Raw genomic sequence first — 6,000 nt, 5'->3', positions numbered from 1 at the left:
TTCGAACCGGTTTAATCTTGTTTGAACCGGTTAAAACTCGTTTAAAACAAAAATTCTGATATTACGGTTAAAACAGCATATAAAGTGTAAAAAACATGGAAATTGAGGTTACAACCGGTTTAAAAAAGGAAATTTTGTTCTACGGTCAAAAAAGCACATAAATTATTAAAATATGCAAATTGAGGATAGAACCGGTTTAATACTGTTTTAAACTCGTTTAAAAGAAAAATTCTGATATTACGGTGAAAAGAGCATATAAAGTGTAATAACATGGAAATTGAGGTTACAACCGGTTTAAAAGAAAAATTCTTCTCATAAGCTGAAAAGAGCATATAAAGTGTAACAACATGCAAATTGAGGTTACAACCAGTTTCAAAGGGAAATACTTGTTGTACGTTGAAAAAAAGCACCTAAAGTGTAAAACATGCAAATTGAGGTTAGAACCGGTTTTTCCGGATGGAACTGGTTAAATCCGGTTTGGACCGCTTAAATCCGGTTTAAAAGAAAAATTTTTCTAATACTGTCTATACTGGATATAAAGAGTAAAAACATGCAAATTGAGGTTAGAACCGGTTTTTCCGGATGAAACTGGTTAAATCCGGTTTGGACCGCTTAAATCCGGTTTGAAAGAAAATTTTTTCTAATACTGTGTATACTGGATATAAAGAGTAAAAACATGCAAATTGAGGTTCGAACCGGTTTAATCCTCTTTGAACCGGTTAAAACTCGTTTAAAACAAAAATTCTGATATTACCGTGAAAACAGCATATAAAGTGTAAAAACATGGAAATTGAGGTTAGAACCGGTTTTATCAGGAAGAACGGGTTAAATCCGGTTTGAACCGCTGAAAACCGGTTTAAAAGAAAAATTTTTCTAATACTGTCTATACTGGATATAAGGAGTATGTAAATGTAAGGAGTTACAAATGGCAAAACATGCCATTTGAGCTTCATACCGGTTAAATGCTGTTTGGACCGTTAAAACCGGTTTAAAAGAAAAATTCTTCTAATACTGTCAATACTGATGTTACAACCCGTTTAAAAAGGAAATTCTTGTTATACGTTGAAAAAAGCACATAAAGTATAAAAATATGCAAATTGAGGATAGAACCGGTTTAATACTGTTTTAAACTCGTTTAAAAGAAAAATTCTGATATTACGGTGAAAAGAGCATATAAAGTGTAATAACATACAAATTGAGGTTAGAACCGGTTAAATCCGGTTTGTAACGCTTAAAACCGGTTGAAAAGAAAAACTCCTCTAATACTGTCAATACTGAGGTTACAACCGGTTTCAAAGGGAAATTCTTGTTCTACGTTCAAAAAAGCACATAAATTGTTAATAATGCAAATTGAAATTGAACCGGTTTTTTCCGGAGAACCGGTTTAATACTGTTTCAACCGGTGAAAACTTGTTTAAAAGAAAAATTCTGATATTACGGTGAAATGAGCATATAAAGTGTAAAACAAGCAAATTGAGGTTACAACCAGTTTAAAAGGAAATTTTGTTGAACGGTGAAAAAAGCACCTAAATAGTAAAACATGCAAAGAAGGTTAGAACCGGTTTTTCCGGATGGAACTACGGTGAAAAAAGCACAATAAATGGATATAAAGAGTAAAAAACATGCAAATTGAGGTTAGAACCGGTTTTTCCGGATGGAACTGGTTAAATTCCGGTTTGGACCGCTTAAAACCGGTTTTAAAAGAAAAATTCTTCTAATACTGTCTATAATGGATATAAAGAGTAAAAAACATGCAAATTGAGGTTCGAACCGGTTTAATCCGGTTTGAACCGGTTAAAACTCGTTTAAAAGAAAAATTCTTCTATTAAGGTGAAAACAGCATATAAAGTGTAAAAACATGCAAATTCAGGTTACAACCGGTTTAAAAGGGAAATTCTTCTTATACGTTGAAAAAAGCACATAAAGTATAAAATATGCAAATTGAGGTTAGAACCGGTTTTATCATGATGAACGGGTTAAATCCGGTTTGAACCGGTTTAATCCGGTTTAAAAGAAAAATTCTCTAATAAAGTCAATACTGATATTACGGTGAAAACTAGCATAAAAATATGTAACATGGAAATTGGTTTACAACCGGTTTAGTTTCAAAAAAAATACTTGTTGTACGTTAAAAGCACCTAAAGTGTAAAAGTGTAAAAACATGCAAATTGAGGTTAACCGGTTAACCGGTTTGCCGGTTTGAACCTAAAACCAGTTTAAAAGATGCATTTTTCTAATACTGAATACTGGATATAAGGAGTAAAATTTGAGGTTCAACCGGTTAAATGCTGTTTGGACCGTTAAAACCGGTTTAAAAGAAAAATTCTTCTAATACTGTCAATACTGATGTTACAACCCGTTTAAAAAGGAAATTCTTGTTATACGTTGAAAAAAGCACATAAAGTATAAAAATATGCAAATTGAGGTTAGAACCGGTTTAATACTGTTTGAACAGGTTAAAACTCGTTTAAAAGAAAAATTCTGATATTACGGTGAAAAGAGCATATAAAGTGTAATAACATGCAAATTGAGGTTAACCGGTTTTAACCGGTTTAAAAGAAAAATTCTTCTTATAAGGTGAAAAGAGCATATAAAGTGTAAAACATACAAATTGAGGTTAGAACCGGTTAAATCTGGTTTGTAACGCTTAAAACCGGTTGAAAAGAAAAACTCTTCTAATACTGTCAATACTGAGGTTACAACCGGTTTCAAAGGGAAATTCTTGTTCTACGGTCAAAAAAAGCACATAAAGTGTTAAAATATGCAAATTGAGGTTAGAACCGGTTTAATCCTGTTTGAACCGGTTAAACTGTTTCAACCGGTGAAAACTTGTTTAAAAGAAAAATTCTGATATTACGGTGAAAAGAGCATATAAAGTGTAAAACAAGCAAATTGAGGTTACAACCAGTTTAAAAGGGAAATTCTTGTTGAACGGTGAAAAAGCACCTAAAGTGTAAAACATGCAAATTGAGGTTAGAACCGGTTTTTTCCGGATGGAACTGGTTAAATTCGGTTTGGACCACTTAAAACCGTTTTAAAAGAAAAATTCTTCTAATACTGTCTATAATGGATATAAACAGTAAAAACATGCAAATTGAGGTTCAAACCGGTTTAATCTTCTTTGAACCGGTTAAAACTCGTTTAAAACAAAAATTCTGATATTATGGTTAAAACTGCATATAAAGTGTAAAAACATGGAAATTCAGTTTACAACCGGTTTAAAAGAAAAATTTTTGTTATACGGTCAAAAAGCACCTAAAGTGTAAAAATATGCAAATTGAGGTTAGAACCGGTTTTTTCCGGATGGAACTGGTTAAATCCAGTTTGAACCGCTTAAAACCGGTTTAAAAGAAAAATTCCTGTAATACTGTCAATACTGAGGTTACAACCGGTTTAAAAGAAAAATTCTGATATTACGGTGAAAAGAGCATATAAAGTGTAAAAACATGCAAATTGAGGTTCGAACCGGTTAAATCCGGTTTGGACCGCTTATAACCGGTTTAAAAGAAAAATTCTTCTAATACTGTAAATACTGCATATAAAGATTAAAAACATGCAAATTGGGTTTCGAACCGGTTAAATCCAGTTTGGACCGCTTAAAACCGGTTTAAAAGATAAACTCCTCTAATATTGTCTATAATGGATATAAAGAGTATAAACATGCAAATTGAGGTTCGAACCGGTTTAATCTTGTTTGAACCCATTAAAACTCGTTTAAAACAAAAATTCTGATATTACGGTTAAAACAGCATATAAAGTGTAAAAACATGGAAATTGAGGTTACAACCGGGTTAAAAAAGAAATTCTTGTTCTACGGTCAAAAAAGCACATAAATTATTAAAATATGCAAATTGAGGATAGAACCGGTTTAATACTGTTTTAAACTCGTTTAAAAGAAAAATTCTGATATTACGGTGAAAAGAGCATATAAAGTGTAATAACATGGAAATTGAGGTTACAACCGGTTTAAAAGAAAAATTCTTTTGATAAGCTGAAAAGGTTATAAAGTGTAACATACTGCAAATTGAGGTTACAACCAGTTTCAAAGGGAAATACTTGTTGAGGTACGGTTTAATCCTGTGAAAAAAGCACCTAAAGTGTAAAACATGCAAATTGAGGTTAGAACCGGTTTAAAAGAAATTCCGGTTTTTTTAGAACCGGATGGAACTGGTTAAATCGGTCCGGTTTGGACCGCTTAAAACCGGTTTAAAAGAAAAATTTTTCTAATACTGTCTATACTGGATATAAAGAGTAAAAACATGCAAATTGAGGTTAGAACCGGTTTTCCGGATGAACCTGGTTAAAACTCGGTTTAAAACAAAAATTCTGATATGAAAGACGGTTCTAATACTGTGTATACTGGATATAAAGAGTAAAAACATGCAAATTGAGGTTCGAACCGGTTTAATCCTCTTTGAACCGGTTAAAACTCGTTTAAAACAAAAATTTGATATTACCGTGAAAACAGCATATAAAGTGTAAAACATGGAAATTGAGGTTAGAACCGGTTTTATCAGGAAGAACGGTTAAATCCGGTTTGAACCGCTGAAAACCGGTTTAAAAGAAAAATTTTTCTAATACTGTCTATACTGGATATAAGGAGTATGTAAATGTAAGGAGTTACAAATGGCAAAACATGCCATTTGAGCTTCATACCGGTTAAATGCTGTTTGGACCGTTAAAACCGGTTTAAAAGAAAAATTCTTCTAATACTGTCAATACTGATGTTACAACCCGTTTAAAAAGGAAATTCTTGTTATACGTTGAAAAAAGCACATAAAGTATAAAAATATGCAAATTGAGGATAGAACCGGTTTAATACTGTTTTAAACTCGTTTAAAAGAAAAATTCTGATATTACGGTGAAAAGAGCATATAAAGTGTAATAACATGGAAATTGAGGTTACAACCGGTTTAAAAGAAATTGAGGTTAGAGCACCGTGTAAAACATGCAAATTGAGGTTAGAACCGGTTAAATCGGTTTGTAACGCTTAAAACCGGTTGAAAAGAAAAACTCCTCTAATACTGTCAATACTGAGGTTACAACCGGTTTCAAAGGGAAATTCTTGTTCTACGGTCAAAAAAAGCACATAAATTGTTAAAATATGCAAATTGAGGTTAGAACCGGTTTTTTCCGGTTAGAACCGGTTTAATACTGTTTCAACCGGTGAAAACTTGTTTAAAAAAACCGAAAAAAAAATCTGATATTACGGTGAAATGAGCATATAAAGTGTAAAAACATGCAAATTGAGGTTAGAACCGGTTACAAATTCGGTTTGGACCAGTTTTAAAAGAAAAATTCTTCTAATACTGTCTATACGGTGTAAAAGCACCTAAATAGTAAAACATGCAAATTGAGGTTAGAACCGGTTTTTCCGGATGGAACTGGTTAAATTCGGTTTGGACCACTTAAAACCGTTTTAAAAGAAAAATTCTTCTAATACTGTCTATAATGGATATAAAGAGTAAAACATGCAAATTGAGGTTAGAACCGGTTTAATCCTGTTTGAACCGGTTAAAACTCGGTTAAAAGAAAAATTCTGATATTACGGTGAAAAGAGCATATAAAGTGTAAAAACAAGCAAATTGAGGTTACAACCGGTTTAAAAGGGAAATTTTGTTGTACGGTGAAAAAAGCACCTAAAGTGTAAAAAACATGCAAATTGAGGTTAGAACCGGTTTTATCATGATGAACCTGTTAAATCCGGTTTGAACCGCTTAAAATCGGTTTAAAAGAAAATTTTTCTAATACTGTCAATACTGGATATAAACAGTAAAACATGCAAATTGAGGTTCGAACCGGTTTAATCTTCTTTGAACCGGTTAAAACTCGTTTAAAACAAAAATTCTGATATTATGGTTAAAACTGCATATAAAGTGTAAAAACATGGAAATTGAGTTTACAACCGGTTTAAAAGGGAAATTTTGTTATATACGGTCAAAAAAAGCACCTAAAGTGTAAAAATATGCAAATTGAGGTTAGAACCGGTTTTTTCGGATG

The sequence above is a fragment of the Tachypleus tridentatus genome, unplaced genomic scaffold (genome assembly GCF_004210375.1).
Source record: "Tachypleus tridentatus isolate NWPU-2018 unplaced genomic scaffold, ASM421037v1 Hic_cluster_2, whole genome shotgun sequence".
NCBI lineage: Eukaryota > Metazoa > Arthropoda > Merostomata > Xiphosura > Limulidae > Tachypleus > Tachypleus tridentatus.
The sequence above is the reverse complement of the archived record's forward strand: the minus strand, read 5'-3'. Positions refer to the sequence as shown.